Genomic DNA, 19673 nt, shown 5'->3' on the forward strand with positions numbered 1-19673 from the left:
AGGTGGCAGCATAAAAAGAAAATTAACATATCAGAATGAACCTACAGCAATTTTTTTTCTTTCTGATCTAGAATGTGTATCTCTCTTTGGAACTGTCCCACTGAATACCATGTAGAATTAGCAAACATGCCAGACAGCAGCACATACAGCAGATCCTAGAGGACTTTTTCATTTAGAAAAAGTGCTTCTTCCCAGAAATATAAATCATTTTCCTGTTTCTTCACTAACTAGAGCTTCAATTTTAAAAGAGACAAAGGCAGAAGAATAAACAGGCACAAAGTACTGGGACACTGAAAACTCTCAATTACTTTCAATATTGGTTATTATTATCAGTAGTATTAATAGTACAGTGCTAGTACAGATTTGAGATGGACTAAATGAAACACAGTCACACAGTTAATCTGTGGCATAGTCAGAACTAGAATTTAGATTTTGTGCTTCCCAATTACAATTAATATTCAATTCTCCTTTTGCATAATTTCCTGTAAAACTTGCTATCTCCAAATCTATTATAATTGGCTCTTTAGCTGATAGAGCTGTGACGATTTCGTTTCTTTTCTTGGACTCCAATTGTCAGTGGCCTAAAGGCAATGGACATCATTAATATCAGAGACGTTTATATTTTGTAATAAAATGAGGGTAAGTCTAAATCATGCCTGTAAATTGTTTTGTTAAGGGCATTTTATCTTTGGAAAACAAAAATGTTCTTTAGGTGTGTTTTTACGCTCAGTAGTGTCATTGCTTTCACGTCTTCTTTCCATCACTTAAATGCACAAATAAATATTAACTATTTCCATCACTGTTTACTTTCAATAAAAGGTAAAGAAAAATAAAACAAATATCTTTCCTTTATTAATATGTTTGGGAGCATATTTTAATCCATTTTTAAATTGGATACAGCCAAGTCTTAGAAATGCAAACTCCTATGATCACAAGAGACACCGAGTTTTTCCTGGTGCTTAAAGGAAAGGGCATAATACATAAGTTTCTGGTTCTGATTCATTTTCTGCTCTTTTGAATTAATTAATGTGTGGAAATCCTAGGCAACTGCTATATCATTTGTGACTGAACTGAGTCCAAAGGAAAAAAACATGTAAAACATTATTTAATTAAAATTTTCATTTTTTTCTCTCCCACTTCCTACTACCTAACAGTCATCCAAACTAAAAGGACAGTTTCACATTCGTTGCTATCAAATTAATTGCCTCAGGCCACTTTAGTACCTTCAGAGATCTGTGGTTGCTGGAGCCATATTGTTCTGTGGGGTCAATCCCTTGAGTATGGCTCTCACGCTCCTGGACTTATTTCAAAGCTGTCTTTGGCAAATTCAAAAACTCACAGGAATACTCTGCTTGTATTGGTATACATACGGCTCTTGAGGAATGCTAGCGGAGTTTTTTTTTTCCCTCTTACATGTGGTTTTGCATTTAGCTTGGGGAATAGGAGAATATTGAGAGTTGGAGGAGAAATCCATACTACCTTAATAATTGTATTGCAATGCAGGAAAAGCAAAACAAAGAAAAGCTTACTTTTCTAAGTTGAGGACACCACATTGGGAAATCTTTTTTTTTTGCTACCTGAATTGTGGTCCTAAAACATAAAATCTGATCATGTCAATATCCTGCTTAAAACCTTTGTTACTTCCTCACAACCTACAGATTGTATCAGATTCCAAACCATCTTTCTAACCTTATCTTCATACACACACACACACACACACACACACACACACACACACACACAGCAACTTAGACCTTCTCTGTTCTCTGTTGATTGTTCTTAGTCATCTTTACCTGATTTCTGTTTCTAGAGCTTGCAAGCTTCTTCCCAATTTATGGTCTTCCAAAAACTCTGTTCCCTCTTACGTCTCCTCTTCACCAAATTATCTCTTAATCATCTCACCTTTTACACCTCAGCTTTAAGATCACTAATGCAGAGTCACCATCCTTGATCCCAAGCCCAGGTTAGGTCTCCCTTTCCCTTCACAGTATTTGTCATCTTATAATTAAATATTTATTTAATGTCTTCCTCTTTTTTGGACTGTAAACTCTTCAAGAAAAGGGACAACATACATTTTAGTTCATTGCGGTATTCCTAGCTCATACATACTTGACATTCATTGGATATAGAAGATACTCTTATTATTCAAAATTCATTATGTGAGTCTCCAAAATTACATAGGAAGTGAAAGGCATCAAAATGTAAAAATATTCAATAAAGAACTTAACATTTTTAAAATTAGTCTTCACTCAAACATCTCTCACAGATTAATTTAACTGTATCTCACCCATTTAGATAAATTTCTTTGTATCTTTGATAATCACTGCCCAGTGACTTCCAACTTGTCTGCATATTGTAGTGACATGGAGCCTTCAAAAAATATTGATGCCTGGGTCCCATTTCCAAAGACTGATTTAATTGATTGAAGTGCAGGCTAAGAATAGGAATACTTTTAAAAATTGCCAGATAATTTTTTTCAGTCAAGATTGAGACTCAAGCTAAGCTGACTGATGGATATTGCATTGTAGAATATTGTAAATAATATTCAAAATAAAAATGTAAAATGAATTCAAAGTGAAATTGCAAATCCTGTAAAAGCAGCAGGAACTTGTGAGAAATATAGTGTTGAAGACCAGCTCAAATTATTCACAAATCAAGAATTTGCAGTTAGCCAAGATAGAAACTGAAGAAACAAAAACTGGCAAGAATGATAGTTGACATGGTAGATTATTCAAAAGAGAATGATTTGAATATAAAAAGATTAGGCAAAGTCCTTAGAAAATGGTCTCTGCAAAAATGGTATCACAATGTCAAAAGTGATTGTGCTATCATAATATCTGACCTGAAAAATTATTCTTAAAAAACGGAAAGAGAACATATCATCCAAAATGAAAATAAATAAGGAAACACAAGCTTTACATGATACATTAAACAAGATGGACTTAATTGATATTTATAGGACATTCCATCCAAAAACAACAGAATACACTTTCTTCTCAAGTGCTCATGGAACATTCTCCAGGATAGATCATATCTTGGGTCACAAATCAAGCCTTGGTAAATTTAAGAAAATTGAAATCGTATCAAGTATCTTTTCCGACCACAACGCTATGACTCTAGATATCAATTACAGGAAAAAATCTGTAAAAAATACAAACACATGGAGGCTAAACAATACACTACTTAATAACCAAGAGATCACTGAAGAAAGCAAAGAGGAAATGAAAAAATACCTAGAAACAAATGACAATGAAAACACGATGACCCAAAACCTATGGGATGTAGCAAAAGCAGTTCTAAGACGGAAGTTTATAGCAATACAATCCTACCTCAAGGAACAAGAAACATCTGAAATAAATAACCTAATCTTACACCTAAAGCAATTAGAGAAAGAAGAACAAAAAACACACAAAGTTGGCAGAAGGAAAGAAATCATAAAGATCAGATCAGAAATAAATGAAAAAGAAATGAAGGAAACAATAGCAAAGATTAAAAGCTGGTTCTTTAAGAAGATAAACAAAATTGATAAACCATTAGCCAGACTCATCAAGAAAAAAAGGAAGAAGACTCAAATCAATAGAATTAGAAATGAAAAAGGAGAAGTAACAACTGACACTGCAGAAATACAAAAGATCATGAGAGATTGCTACAAGCAACTATATGCCAATAAAATGGACAACCTGGAAGAAATGGACAAGTTCTTAGAAAAGCACAACCTTCCAAGACTGAACCAGGAAAAAATAGAAAATACAGGGCTTCCCTGGTGGCGCAGTGGTTGGGAGTCTGCCTGCCAATGCAGGGGACACAGGTTCGAGCCCTGGTCTGGGAAGATCCCACGTGCCGCGGAGCAGCTGGGCCCGTGAGCCACAATTACTGAGCCTGCGCGTCTGGAGCCTGTGCTCCGCAACAAGAGAGGCCGCGATAGTGAGAGGCCTGCGCACCGCGATGAAGAGTGGTCCCCGCTTGCCACAACTAGAGAAAGCCCTCGCACAGAAACGAAGACCCAACACGGCCATAAATAAATAAATAAACACTTAAAAAAAATAGAAAATATAAACAGACTAATCACAAGCACTGAAATTGAGACTGTGATTAAAAATCTTCCAACAAACAAAAGCCCAGGACCAGATGGCTTCAGAGGCGAATTCCATCAAAAATTTAGAGAAGAGCTAACACCTATCCTTCTCAAACTCTTCCAAAATACAGCAGACTCATTCTACGAGACCAAACTCATTCTACGAGACCACCATCACCCTGATACCAAAACCAGACAAAGATGTCACAAAGAAACAAAACTACAGTCCAATATCACTGATGAACACAGATGCAAAAATCCTCAACAAAATACTAGCAAACAGAATTCAACAGCACACTGAAAGGATCATAAACCATGATCAACTGGGGTTTATCCCAGGAATGCAAGGATTCTTCAATATATGCAAATCAATCAGTGTGATACACCATATTAACAAATTGAAGGATAAAAACCATATGACCATCTCAATAGATGCAGAAAAAGCTTTTGACAAAATTCAACATCCATTTATGACAAAAAACCTCCAGAAAGTAGGCACAGAGGGAACTTATCTCAACATAATAAAGGCCATATATGACAAACCCACGGCCAACATTGTTCTCAAAAACTGAAATCATTTCCACTAAGATCAGGAACAAGACAAGGTTGCCCACTCTCACCACTATTATTCAACATAGTTTTGGAGGTTTTAGGCACAGCAAACAGAGAAGAAAAAGAAATAAAAGGAATCCAAATCGGAAAAGAAGAAGTAAAGCTGTCACTGTTTGCAGATGACATGATACTATATGTAGAGAATCCTAAAGACTCTACCAGAAAACTACTAGAGCTAATCAATGAATTTGGTAAAGTAGCAGGATACAAAATTAATGCACAGAAATCTCTTGCATTCCTAAACACTAATGATGAAAAATCTGAAAGAGAAATTAAGGAAACACTCCCATTTACCACTGCAACAAAAAGAATAAAATACCTAGGAATAAACCTACCTAAGGAGACAAAAGACCTGTATGCAGAAAACTATAAGACAGTGATGAAAGAAATTAAAGATGATACAAACAGATGGAGAGATATACCATGTTCTTGGATTGGAAGAATCAACATTGTGAAAATGAATATACTACCCAAAGCAATCTACAGATTCAATGCAATCCCTATCAAACTACCAATGGCATTTTTCACAGAACTAGAACAAAAAATTTCACAATTTGTATGGAAACACAAAAGACCCCGAATAGCCAAAGCAATCTTGAGAAAGAATAACGGAGCTGGAGGAATCAGGCTCCTGGACTTCAGACTATACTACAAAGCTACAGTAATCAAGACAGTATGGTACTGGCACAAACACAGAAATATAGATCAATGGAACAGGATAGAAAGCCCAGAGATGAACCCACACACATACGGTCACCTTATTTTTGATAAAGGAGGCAAGAATATACAATGGAAAAAGACAGCCTCTTCAATAAGTGGTGCTGGGAAAACTGGACAGCTACATGTAAAAGAATGAAATTAGAACACTCCCTAACACCATACACAAAAATAAACTCAAAATGGATTAAAGACCTAAATGTAAGGCCAGACACTATAAAACTCTTAGAGGAAAACATAGGCAGAACACTCTATGACATAAATCACAGCAAGATCCTTTTTGACCCACCTCCTAAAGAAATGGAAACAAAAACAAAAATAAACAAATGGGACCTAATGAAACTCAAAAGAAAGCAAAGGAAACCATAAACAAGATGAAAAGACAACCCTCAGAATGGGAGAAAATATTTGCAAACAAAGCAACTGACAAAGGATTAATCTCCAAAATATACAAGCAGCTCATGCAGCTCAATATGAAAAAACCAAACAACCCAATCCAAAAATGGGCAGAAGATCTAAATAGACATTTCTCCAAAGAAGATATACAGATTGCCAACAAACACATGAAAGAATGCTCAACATCACTAATCATTAGAGAAATGCAAATCAAAACTACAATGAGGTATCACCTGACACCAGTCAGAATGGCCATCATCAAAAAAATCTACAAACATTAAATGCTCTTCTCTCACTTTTTCCCAGCTTACCCTTCCCCCTCCCCGTGTCCTCAAGTCCATTCTCTAGTAGGTCTGCATCTTTATTCCCGTCTTGCCCCTAGGTTCTTTATGACCATTTTTTTTTTTTAGATGCCATATATATGTGTTAGCATATGGTATTTGTTTTTCTCTTTCTGACTTACTTCACTCTGTATGACAGATTCTAGGTCCATCCACCTCACTGCAAATAACTCAATTTCATTTCTTTTCATGGCTGAGTAATAGTCCATTGTATATATGTGCCACATCTTCTTTATCTATTCATCTGTCGATGGACACTTAGGTTGCTTCCATGTCCTGGCTATTGTAAATAGAGCTGCAATGAACATTGTGGTACATGTCTCTTTTTGAATTATGGTTTTCTCAGGGTATATGCCCAGTAGTGGGGTTGCTGGGTCGTATGGTAGTTCTATTTTTAGTTTTTTAAGGAACCTCCATACTGTTCTCCACAGTGGCTGTATCAATTTACATTCCCACCAACAATGTATGAGGTTTCCCTTTTCTCCACACCCTCTCCAGCATTTATTGTTTGTAGATTTTTTGACGATGGCCATTCTGACCGGTGTGAGATGATATCGCATTGTAGTTTTGATTTGCATTTCTCTAATGATTAATCATGTTGAGCATTCTTTCATGTGTTTGTTAGTTTTAATTTTTAAGATTGAGTCAAAATAAAATAATTTCCCCATTATTTACTACAAAATTTTGATCCCCATCCATTAGTATATTAAAATACAAAGGACCCTGTGTTCATGTGATCTTGCCAAAGGTTCAGACAGAGACAGTTCTACTTTTTTCCTTTCGTATTTTCATACTGTTTCTTTTTCTTACCTCATTACAATGGTTAGGGCCTCCAATACAAATGTAAAATAGGATTAATGAGCACAGGCATTAATTATCTTGTTCTCCATTGTGGAAAGAGTACATTCAATATTTTACCATTAAACATGATGTTAGTTGTAGGTTTTTCACAGATGTCCTTTTCAGATTAAGGAAGTTATTTTCTACTCCTAGTATGCTGAGAGTTTTTAATTATAAATTATTTTTGTCAAATACTTTTTCTGTATATATTAAAATGATCATATGATATTTTTCATTTATTCTGTTAATACGGTGAGATTTTCCAAATGCTAAATCAACCTTGCATTTCTAGCCTAATCCCTACTTGATCATGATATACTATTCTTTTTTTATATTGCTGGACTTAATTTGCTGAAGTTTTGTTAAGGATTTTTGCACCTATGACCATGAAGGATATAGGTCTAAAATTTTCCGGTTTTGTAATGTTTTTTCAGGTTTGGTATTAGGGTTATACTAGCCTTGTGAGGTTGGAATTGTTCCTCCTTCCTCTATTTTTTGAAAGAGTTTATGTAAGATTGATGTTATTTCTTAAATATTTGATAGAATTCACCAGTGAAACCGTTTGGGCCCATAGTTTTCTTTATTAAAAGTTTTATTTAATTTAAAAATTCCATGTCTTTTATAAATAAAGTGCTATTTAGGTTTTCTGTTTCATCTTGTATCAATTTTAGTAAACTGTATTTTTCAAGGAATTTATCCATTTCTCCTAAGTAGTACAAGTGTACCTCATTTTATTGCACTTCGCTTTACCACATTTTGCAGATACCGTGTTTTCTACAAATTGATGTTTTGAGGCAACGCTGCATTGTCAGATGATGATTAGCATTTTTTTTAGCAATAAAGTATTTTTAATGCTATTGCATACTTAATAGACTACACTATAGGGTAAACATAACTTTTATATGCACTGGGAAACCAAAAAATTTGTGTGACTATTGCAATATTCACTTTATTGCAGTGGTCTGGAACTGAATGTACAATATCTCCAAAATATGCCTGTATGTTTTTTTGGCATAAGATATTCATAACATTCCCTATCGTCTGTTTAATCTCTATTAATTCTTCGCTGAGAATTCCTCTTTCATTCCCGATATTGGTAAGTTATGTTCTCTTTTTTCTTGGTCTTTATCAAAAACTTTTACCTATAAATTTTTCTTGCTTTCAGTAGTTTATTTTAATGGGCCTAGGTGTATTTTTCTTTGCAATTATCCTACTTGAAGTTCACTGAACTTCTTAAATCTGTAAATTTATATCTTTCACCAAATTTGAGAAATTTGGAAGTACTATTTCTTCAAGTACTTTTTTCTGCCCTAATATCACTCTCCTTTTTTTCTGGGACTTATATATGTTAGAACTTTTTTTTTTTTTAACATCTTTATTGGAGTATAATTGCTTTACAATGGTGTGTTAGTTTCTGCTTTATAACAAAGTGAATCAGTTATACATATACATATGTTCCCATATCTCTTCCCTCTTGCATCTCCCTCCCTCCCGCCCTCCCTATCCCACACCTCTAGGTGGTCATAAAGCACAGAGCTGATCTCCCTGTGCTATGCGGTTGCTTCCCACTAGCTATCTATTTTACGTTTGGTAGTGTATATATGTCCATGCCACTCTCTCTCTTTGTCACATCTTACCCTTCCCCCTCCCCATATCCTCAAGTCCATTCTCTAGTAGGTCTGTGTCTTTATTCCCATCTTGCCACTAGGTTCTTCATGACCTTTTTTTTTTTTCCCTTAGATTCCATATATATGTGTTAGCATACTGTATTTGTTTTTCTCTTTCTGACTTACTTCACTCTGTATGACAGACACTAACTCCATCCACCTCACTACAAATACCTCCATTTTGTTTCTTTTTATGGCTGAGTAATATTCCATTGTATATATGTGCCACATCTTCTTTATCCATTCATCCGATGATGGACACTTAGGTTGCTTCCGTGTCCTGGCTATTGTAAATAGAGCTGCAATGAACATTTTGGTACATGACTCTTTTTGAATTATGGTTTTCTCAGGGTATACGCCCAGTAGTGGGATTGCTGGGTCGTATGGTAGTTCTATTTTTAGTTTTTTAAGGAACCTCCAGACTGTTCTCCATAGTGGCTGTATCAATTTACATTCCCACCAACAGTGCAAGAGGGTTCCCTTTTCTCCACACCCTCTCCAGCATTTATTGTTTCTAGATTTTTTGATGATGGCCATTCTGACAAGTGTGAGATGATATCTCATTGTAGTTTTGATTTTCATTTCTCTAATGATTAATGATGTTGAGCATTCTTTCATGTGTTTGTTGGCAATCTGTATATCTTCTTTGGAGAAATGTCTATTTAGGTCTTCTGCCCATTTTTGGATTCGGTTGTTTGTTTTTTTGATATTGAGCTGCATCAGCTGCTTATAAATTTTGGAGATTAATCCTTTGTCAGTTGCTTCATTTGCAAATATTTTCTCCCATTCTGAGGGTTGTCTTTTGGTCTTGTTTATGGTTTCCTTTGCTGTGCAAAAGCTTTTAAGTTTCATTAGGTCCCATTTGTTTATTTCTGTTTTTATTTCCACTTCTCTAGGAGCTGGGTCAAAAAGGATCTTGCTGTAGAACTTTTAATAATGTTTTACATATCCCTAATGTTATATTCATTTCTTTTCTAATTTTTTTTCTCTCTGTGTTCTTTAAATCGGATCATTTATATTGATCTATTTTCAATTTCACTGGCTTCTTCCTCTGTCATCTTTATTCTACTGACTTGCCCATCAAGTTATTTTCTTATTTCAGATACCATATCTTTCAGTTTTAAGTTCCCATTTGGTTCTTTTGGTAATTTCTATCTCTCTGCTGAAATACCCTATTTTTTCACATTTGCCTGATTCTTCATTTGTTGAGTAATTTGGGGTTATATCTCAGACATCATGACCATTATGTCATGGAGACTCTGGATTCTTTTATAGTGCTCTAAAGAGTATCACTTTTTTGTTTGTTTGTTTTAGCAAAAAGCTTACTTGCTTAGACTCAAACTGCATATTCTGTCTCACCTGCAGTGGGCAGCAGCTCAAATATCTGTTTAGTTCTTTTAGCCTTATGTGGGCTGCTTAAAGCCTGTTCTGAGCATGCATAGTTCGGGGATCAGTCAGAGATTGGAGCAAAGTTTATACATAGAATTTGGGACTCACTTTCTGTGACTCTTTCTTTTCCAGGATTACCTCCTCACTTCCCAGGAGTTGTGGTTGCCCCAAAGTCTGCTCTCCTGGTTCTCCAGACCAGAAAGACTGCTGATTTTTCTACCGGAGTTCTATAGACTGAGGCCTGCCCTCATACTGGAAACCTTGAAAATGACAAACTTACCCAGTATCCCTTCTTCCAAATGTCATCTCCTCTCAAGATTTAGCCTGCTTTGGATTGCTCTCCAGTATCTTCAGATAGTTGTTTTTCGTGTTCTGTCCAGAGTTTATACTCATTATCCCCACTCAATTTTTAAATGGATAAAAGTGGCCTTTTCTCTCTCACTACCAATTATCCTCTGACTTCTTGTGTCGCCTTAATGAAGGAGTAAATGATATCATGCTTTTTCACTCTTCTATGACTTTACACATTCTAATCTTTTGCTTTCAGTGTCCCTAATTCTCATAATCCCATCAGGTAGAAACTTCCTATGCCCATTTTATGTATTTTAAAAGAATATAGTCACATTTTGCCATCCCCTAAGTTTTAAATACCTAAAATTTCAACTAAGAATACTTAACTTGTAACTAACCTAGATATCTATCATTATAACAATGATATATACATAGTATAAAATACTACATAGAAGAAAATAAAGTGAAGCTATTTAAAATGACAGATGACAAATTCTGACAAGTCAGAATTTTAATGAAAAAAAAAAGGATATGTAACGTATAAAGCAATATCTGTAAAAGGGGAGAGTGTTACCCTCACACAAAACAAAACTGCCTATTTCTATATAAGTGTGTATATATGTATATTATTATATAGAAAGAGGTCTGGAAGGATATAAACCAGATTGAAAATAGTAAATATATTCGGGGAGAGAAATAGAATTCAGGGTGGGGAGAGACATTAAGGAAAATTCCCTTTGCTTTTTTTTTCAATAATTATTCATTCAAGTAATATCTAATGATTGCCTGCTATATGCCAGGCACTACTCTACAGCAAGAATGTATTTGTGTATTACTTCTGTAATTTTTAAATATTTTTAATTGTTGAAATGAAAGTATTACCTGAATAAGGAGAAACTGAAATAACAGAAAATCTCTAAGGTGCTTAAAAATGTGATCATTTATCTTATTAGTGTACCACAGCTCAGGAGTCTTTTAAAGGTAATTAAGTGAATTTAGTGTTATTTTAAAATCTGTTCTCCCTAAATCATATTAAATTCTTCTTCTCCAGATCTGGACCCAGTGGAGAAACTAACTGATTTCTCTTTTCCCCCTTATAATACAATTCCATTTTCTTAACACCAGTTCTTCTGAGTTTTGGGAATAACTGGTGAAGACTAAAGGTCTTACTTGGGATAATTTCAGGCTTCAAATGGCTGCCTACAGATAAAAATCCACCAATTTTTTAATTGACATACTAGAGTAAGTATGGCTGAGCAATCCAGAAAGTAAACCTGGCCTTCATGACATTGATCCTTGTCTTCACATAAGAATATATCTTTGTTATGTTGACTCACATCCTTGTCTTAACAGTTAACATAGAGGATATCTTCTTATAAACTTCAAGACTGAAACATCTTGTTATAACCCAACACTTTAACCTTCCTCCCTAATTCCTCCTAGTAACGAGGCCTTCATTACATCCACAAAGAAGTTCATTCCATTTTTGGACAACTATAGCTGTTACAAAGCGTTTCTTCTGCTGTTCCTGTGATTCTGGCTCCCTGTGACTTTCACCTGCTAACTTGGGTTTGGCCCTCCACAGTTCACACTCTTTCCCTATAGCAGCAATTTAGCCATCTCAGGATAGATATCAGATTCTCATAAGGCTTCTATTCTTCGAGTCAATATGCCTGGTTCTTTTAACCTAAGGGAATCTAGTGCCTACTGGCCCAGAAAGAGTGAAAAATTGAATTTCTCTGCAACCAGGATATTTGTCCAAGTGAAAAATACAAGATTTGGCTTTTACCTTAAATGCAGCAAACAGCCTTCTTGGCTAATCACTACAAATACCTCCTGGCACTTCTTTGTTCTCAAAGAAATACCCCTCCATTTGCCTGCACACATGTATATATGCAACATATACACTGCTTTCCACTTGTTCTTTTAAAAACAATATTTTAAATGAGTACCAAAAGGTGTCCATCCTCAGTCCATGTGACTTGGGTTTCCATCCAAGGGGCTTGTACCCTCTGCTTGATTTATCACGTTTTTATTTAAGCTACAGTTTATTTACTCCAAATTTTATGATATTTCATTCTTATAAATTCACGCCTATTTCTCCTTATTCTTGGAGCTCTAAGATATCAGGCAAGGACTGGGCCCATTAAACTTCATCCGATAAGCCTTAACTTAGAATAGGCTTTGCAGTGTATCTATTAACTATACCCATTTAACCATCTCAGTTCTATTTGCTGGAGATGGTTAACTACGTTGCAACTTTAGGAAATTAGAAAAAATAACACGTTTAAGTGTAGAAAACCTACAAACGACATCCACCTAATCATCCTGGTCATTAAAAGAACCTAATTATACCCTCCAATCTTTTTTGGAGGGGCAGAAGTAGAGTGAATATTAGTCTTGTCTACAAAACTATACCTAGGAATTTTTTTTTTAAGTCTTAGTCCTGGCTTCTATCTGATTGCTGTTCCCAGTTTTCCTAGTTATAAAATGAAGATAATAAGACCCCCGCTTTAACTATCTCACAGGGTTAATATAAGAAATGTATAAGATAATATATGAAAAAGCTCATTTAAAAATATAAGGAGTAATAAAAATAAAAATGTAAGGTACAATATTATTAATAATAATGGCACCTTCTGTGACCACAAAGAGACACATACAAATCCCCTACTCTTAACCCTAAAACATTTTAATTAAATTCTCTTTTATACCTCCTTTTTCCACACCAACAACCAAAAAGAAAAAACAACAAAACCAATGTTTCAGCATAATATTTTGGCCTTGGACTTTAATTACAAATGCCAGCAAAGATTTACATAGAGTACAACATAAGTATATTCTGACATTTTGAAAACCCTAGCCCTCCTCTCAGACTGATTTCATTTTCTTCTTTCCTTTCTTATAACCTTTTCTATATTCCCCTAAAAAAATGAAACTGCCTACCAATATTACAGCAACCTTCACCACTATGAATATTTTAGTTATAGTTACCCACCTCAAAACTCTTATAAGTGGCCTCATGGCTTTCTTATGCAAAAGTACCATATGTATTTCCTCAAATGTGTGTCCAAAATTTTTCTAGATTTTTGGGCTTCCCTGGTGGCACAGTGGTTAAGAATCTGTCTGCCAGTGCAGGGGACACAGGTTTGAGCCCTGGTCCAGTATGCCGTGGAGCAACTAGGCCCGTGCACCACAACTACCGAAGCCCACATGCCTAGAGCCCGTGCTCCACAACAAGAGAAGCCACTGCAATGAGAAGCCCATGCATCACAACAAAGAGTAGCCCCCCATCACCACAACTAGAGAAAGCCCATGCGCAGCAATGAAGACCCAAAACAGCCAAAAATAAATAAATAAATAAATTCATAAAAAAAAAAATTTCCAGATTTTTAGAGCCCATTATAGTGTCTCCACATTAAGATTATAGACACTGGGACTGCTCTATAAGTTTACAATTTGAAAGCTCAGTTCAGGAATGCAGAGTCCCCAAAATGAGAACACAAAAGTCAAAGATTGCACTGAAAAACAAGAAGCAACAATGGATAAATCCGTTCTGCAGCTAGACTGTAAGAAACAAACAAGGTCCCTATCACCTCCCTCACCCCAATCTTAGCTAGATTCAAGTTGCATAATTTAATCTAAACAGTATATACAAACTAAGCCACAGACTCCATTAATATGTAGTTTTCTTTCTCTCAATCTCCCTTTCTTATTCTTTCTCATTCACTACATTCCTCTCCCTGATAACAACAGATATTTATTGAATGCCTGTAATGTACAAGAACATGTTGCTAAATACTAGGGAAAACATCTGAGAATAAAACAAGTGAGTCCAGAGTGACGGCCAGACATTAAACAAAAATCACACAAATAAACACACAATTTAAAATTGAAATATCTGCTCTTATTGAAGGGTGGGAAGCAAATCTCTTCAGGCAAACAAGATATGAATTGGAAGGATCAGGGAAGGCTTCTCTGAAGAAATGACATTTAAACAGAGATCTGAAGGATGAGTAGGAATCATTCTGAAGAAGAGTGGGGAGAAGTGTATTCCAGTTGAGAAGACAGCATAACATGAAGACCTTAGAGCAGGAAAAAACTTGGAGGGTGTAGATCAGTATAGCAGCTATTCCAGAAAGAGTCATTAGGAGAAAGGCAAGAGCTGAGCCTGATAATGCAAGGGCCACATTTTACAGGGCCGGGGCTTTGCAGATTGTGTTAAGGATTTTGTTTTATTTAAAGTGTAACAGGAAGCCAAGAAAAGGTCTTTCTTAGATCTCAGAGAATGGTAAGTAGAGTTTTCCCTCTATATATAATGAATGTGGAATTTAAATATAAGTATAAAGAAAAGCATGGGAATGATAAACACCAAATTCAAGAGAATGCTTACCTTGAATTTGAAGAATGCTTCAAATTTGAAGAATGCTTCACAGGAGGCTTTGACTGTATTAGTAATGTTTCATTTCTTATAACTATATAGGTATTTTAACCTATTCTTCATACATTTTTGTATGACTAAAATTTTCATAATAAAAATTTTTTTAAAGAATTAATGATTGCTAAGAATCACTGGCTTATTTCCTTCTATTTTTCTTTCCCAGGCTCATATTAAATCTTCTTAATTTTGAGAAAGACAAGCGCACAGAATTTAGGGATCTCCCCTCTTATACACTTTGTTTCATGGGCCTTTATTTTCTAGACTTTTAGCATCAGATGTTAAAGGCTCTTTAATTAGCTTACCCTTTGTTTTAGCATACACTATAATCCCTGTAGCTTTCCAACAACCACAGAGTTAATATAAGGATTAAATGAGATAAAGCATTTAACATAACATTTAGCAAACAAGCGCTCAATAAATTTTAACTACTGTCTTTATTATTTCACTTACTATAGTTTATATTCCCAGTCCTAAATATGAGCCAGAACATTAGAACTTAAAAAAAGCTGAGTGTATATGGCCAAATGGTGCTCTGGTATTTTGAATATATATATATATATATTATATATATATATATATATATTCACAAACACATGCACACATATAACATATACTTCCAATATTTATAGTTTTTTAAAAACACACTCTGTGCTCATGTAAGCATTAAATAACAAAATGTTAATTTGAGGCCTTTTTATTGCCACTAAAGAAATACCTTTAAAGAAAGGTATTTCTTTAAAGAAAAGCACCTGTATTTCATGGTGCACGATTTTAATAAGTTTACTAACTTCTAAGTACAATGCTACATTGGAATGATTTATTATTGCATAAAGCTGCAATAATATTCAGTATGGTCCATACTATGTTTAAAAGGCTCATTTTTGTAATATCAAGTAATTTATGGAAAAATTCAATCTTATAGAATTGAATATTGACATCAAATTTCTTCTGCAACAGGAGGAGCAGTCTTTGATGGAAGAACATTATTAAAATCATATCTTTTCACTTAATTTTCTTTGTACAAATAGCACAGATCCTCTCATTTCTCGTTCCTTCCAATTCACAAATACAATAAAAGCTGTCTTTAGAAAGGTCCTTAAATTAAACATCAGGATGAAATGAGTACTAGGACCCAGAAAATAAGAGAACTTATGACAATTTTTGTCACCTAGAAGTCTGAAAAATATCTCACTGAATCTTTATGCAAATATTATATTTTAAATTATATTTTCATTTTCATATCTAAGAATCCAGAACTTGCTCTTGTGAAAAAACAACAACATGTCACTCAGTATTCTTCAGTTAGAGGTTTGGACTTGGATTGCTATAGAAATTGTTCCTCCATGCCCACTTCCTGGTTCTTAATCACAAATCTAATCACGTATTTTTATAAATATTCAAAATTAAATATATTTATCTACTTACGTAAATACTTTCCAGTTAACTTTTACCGATAGTCTATGTGGGGATCTCATTAACAAACACATTTGGAACTTTTTAGATTTGTTCCGGCAGCTTGTAAATTCATATTAGATTTAGCTGTTTAAATATATCAACATTCTAGGCATTTTAAAAAACTGATATAAAAGATTAATCCCAAGTTTTGTTTTACTTACCAAGCTCTGCCATTCCACCTCACTGCCTGAACAATATTATCAGCTCTTCGGATACTCATTCTTGCTAAGTAAAAGCATATTTCTTCTCTAGCTGGATTAATAATCAACTTTCTAGATAGTTCATTTGTAATTCTCTTCTGGTTAACCCTTAGCATTACAGCAGTCTGCCCAACTCATGCTAATCAATTTATGACGTGGGAAGGAAAAGGGGAAATTCAATTATGCAGATAACAAATGGAAAGCAAAAATGAGAGACAGTATAGATTAGGCACAAAAGAACAATCAGTCTTCCTTTTTTTTTACACTAAAACGTACAAATCTTTATGTTGGATATTACAAAAGCACTCAATATACAATATACATAAGGAGAAAAACATAGTAGTCTTACAACACACCAGCCGAGTACATATCAGCCCATGTTTTCTGCCTTCTGACATGCAAATAAATACAAATCAGCTCTGAGAAAAACAGATACATTTTTCTCTTAGTAGAAAGGTCTGACTTTCAACCTCTAAATGCCTCCTTTCTCAAGATTTGTGATTACTTGGTCCCTTATCCTACTATAGGTGCCACCTCAGGCTTTATGGAGATTTTCTCCAAATGTGATCAGTAGAAACTTGCATCAGAAAAATGTGGAGCTCTCGTTAAAAATACAGACACCTGGGCCCCACTTCAGAAATCCAAAGCACCCCAGGTGACACTTATGTACATTAAAAATTTGAGAGGCACTGCTCTAGGACTGTTTCTGATCTCATCCTAAAGAGGCTCCAACACAATCCCCTGGGACTCAGAATGACATTAATTACTCTTGCTGCTAGTTTGACCCTGACTTTTTGTTTTGATTCCAATACTAGGATTCTACTTGTTTTCCTATACCTGAGTGCACTAGTCCATCTAAGACCATGACCCTTCTGTGAATTTGATAACCTTTCACTTGCAGACTACTCAGAAACTGGAATCTGTCCTTTAACTCCACTTGACGTCTATGGCCATACTGTGGCCTAGCTTCCTAAATATCTTACCACTTGCTCCCAGACTTTCCTTGCTTTGTCTGCTTTATGAAACACTTTTATCTCCTGTTTTATACCTCTCTTCTATATACATGAACTACACTTGTTAGTGTGCATTGTCCAATCTTTTACCTAGTGTACTGTCTACTACATTAACTTTCTCCCAAGGCTGTTTGCATCCCAGTGGACCCCTATCAGTCTGCCCGATACCCATTACAATCAACAGAACTTGCTTACTCTTATCTAGAGGTGTGAAATGAACAACTAGCTAAAAGGTGAAAAGACAGACATGGCAGCCTGTGGTTTCACAAGTTGTTACAAAAGCCCATGTTAATAGTCAGAATAAGGGAAAAGACAATGACTATGGAAAAAGAGGAAAGTCCTTGAGAACTGGAATAGTAAAGCAGGTAAAATAAAGCGAAAAAATGTGTAATTCTAATCATTTGTTTTTATTTTCATGAAATCTATTAAGAAACGTCAACAAAACAATGATTTTTTAACCTGGGGAGAAGGTAAAATGATTAAAAGAAAAATAGTACTGGACTAGTAGAACTCAGAAGACTTGGATTCTAGTGGCCTCTTTACCACTTCCTAGATTTATGATCTAGATTAAGTCTCTGAACTTTTCTGTGCCTTGGTCCCTAAATGGGTGTAACAAACATGCCCTGTGCATCTAAGATTATTTTGATAATTAAACAGGATCATATTTATTAAAGAGCTTTAAAACTATAAAGATCATATAAATTTAAGGGATTATTGTAGCTGTATAAATTGCTATTATATAAAGATTATAATTAACACTTAGCCACAAAGGACATAAAATGGTGATTTTTTTGTTTTATATTATTTTTAAAGGAAAGTATAAACCATATGCAGTGAAAGAAGTAAACAGGAGTTTGTTAAATGTCTTTCCTAAGAATATTTCAAGAATAGGACCAATATCAGTTAGGAGCAGAATAAGGTAAAATCATCCCAAAATGTAAGTAATCAGGTTAACCTGAGTTTGCACAGGTCAGACCTAAACCTTAAGAGTCTTACCAAAAGGACTTCTAGACGAGGAAAAAGATCATTTGGCATGACACTGGTGACATTTCTCGTCCAGAACTATCTCCCTAAAGCTAGAGTTCAGAGTGACTTCAAGTGGCAAGAGCTTGGAGCATTTGTTGCAAGACATTTAGTCTGTATCCAACATGGCCTATCCAAGATTCAGTCAAGTGCTATGATTTAATTTAACTGAATAATGTGTACAAATGAAAATTGAGAAAACAGAAGTCCTTGGCCAGTGCACAAATAGGTTGATGAGAGTTGCCCATGTGAAAAAAGAAAGAGATTGATTCTTGACTTTAAAAGATAGACACTTCCATCTTTTCAAGTTTCAATAAATGCATTCAACAAATATTGTTGCACATCTACTATATTCTAGGCACTGTGCAAGACACTGGGGAATATAACTGACAAAAACAGTCAAAAATTCTCCACTATCTAGAGCTTATATTATAGGAAATAAAAGGAGAAAATGGCAAATAAATTTAACAGACATGCAAATTATATAGTATGTCAAAAGTTGATAAAGGCTATGGAAACAAATAGACCTGCATTAGGGAGATGAGGAATGTTTGGAAAGTTACAATTTTAAAATAGGGTGGTCAGAGTAGACCTCAACTGAGAATATGACATCTAAGCTAAGACTTGAAAGAGGTGATGGGGCTTGGTGGGGTTCTATGATCATAAAGGATTTTTATCATCAATTTTTAAATTTTACCACTTTAATAATAAGTGGAAGATATCCTTATAAATTAACTTTCACATTATAATAGTGAAAAGTTAGAAATTGATAACTTAATGGTAAAACAAATTGTGGTACAAACATACGATGGTATATGATATAGTCACTAAAAATCATATTTTTGAAGACATGGGAAAATCCAATAAAATTATTTCTTAAATACAAAAATGTATCTAGAGTATGATGCAATTTTGCCTTTTTAAAAAATTTACCCAACAACTGTTTTTCAACTGTTTTTCAAGTGCCACGTACTGTTCTGGGCACTGAAGAGAGGGCAGTAAACAAGCTAGACATGTTCTTTCTTCTCATACACACATAGATAAAAGACTGAAATGAAATATACCAAAATGTTACTAGGAGTACATTTTTTAATTATGAAATAATAAGGTGAAATAACAGATTATTTTATTTTATCCTCTTTTATCCTCTATAGTCCAAATTTTCTAAATATGTTCTAAACTGTTCCAAAAATAACATATGTCATATTCTTTG

The 19673-nt window shown here is 34.6% G+C and overlaps 2 protein-coding genes across 5 annotated transcripts in view; one reads left to right on the forward strand and one right to left on the reverse strand.

Moving 5' to 3' along the window:
* SOX6 (SRY-box transcription factor 6) overlaps positions 1-19673 on the reverse strand; it is a 537504-nt gene that overhangs the window by 441976 nt on the left and 75855 nt on the right. The window contains exon 1 of one of the 4 annotated variants that reach the window (XM_061201488.1): positions 16386-16464. The exons of 2 other annotated variants lie outside the window; for them this stretch is intronic. The gene's annotated coding sequence lies outside the window, so the exon portion shown is untranslated. Of the gene's footprint in view, positions 1-16385; positions 16465-19673 lie in introns of those variants that run through there. One more of the 4 variants, XM_061201491.1, reaches the window with a different exon arrangement.
* Positions 1-19673, forward strand: part of LOC133099896 (heat shock protein HSP 90-beta-like) — a 110629-nt gene that overhangs the window by 22330 nt on the left and 68626 nt on the right.

The sequence above is a fragment of the Eubalaena glacialis genome, chromosome 10, assembly GCF_028564815.1.
Source record: "Eubalaena glacialis isolate mEubGla1 chromosome 10, mEubGla1.1.hap2.+ XY, whole genome shotgun sequence".
Taxonomy (NCBI): domain Eukaryota; kingdom Metazoa; phylum Chordata; class Mammalia; order Artiodactyla; family Balaenidae; genus Eubalaena; species Eubalaena glacialis.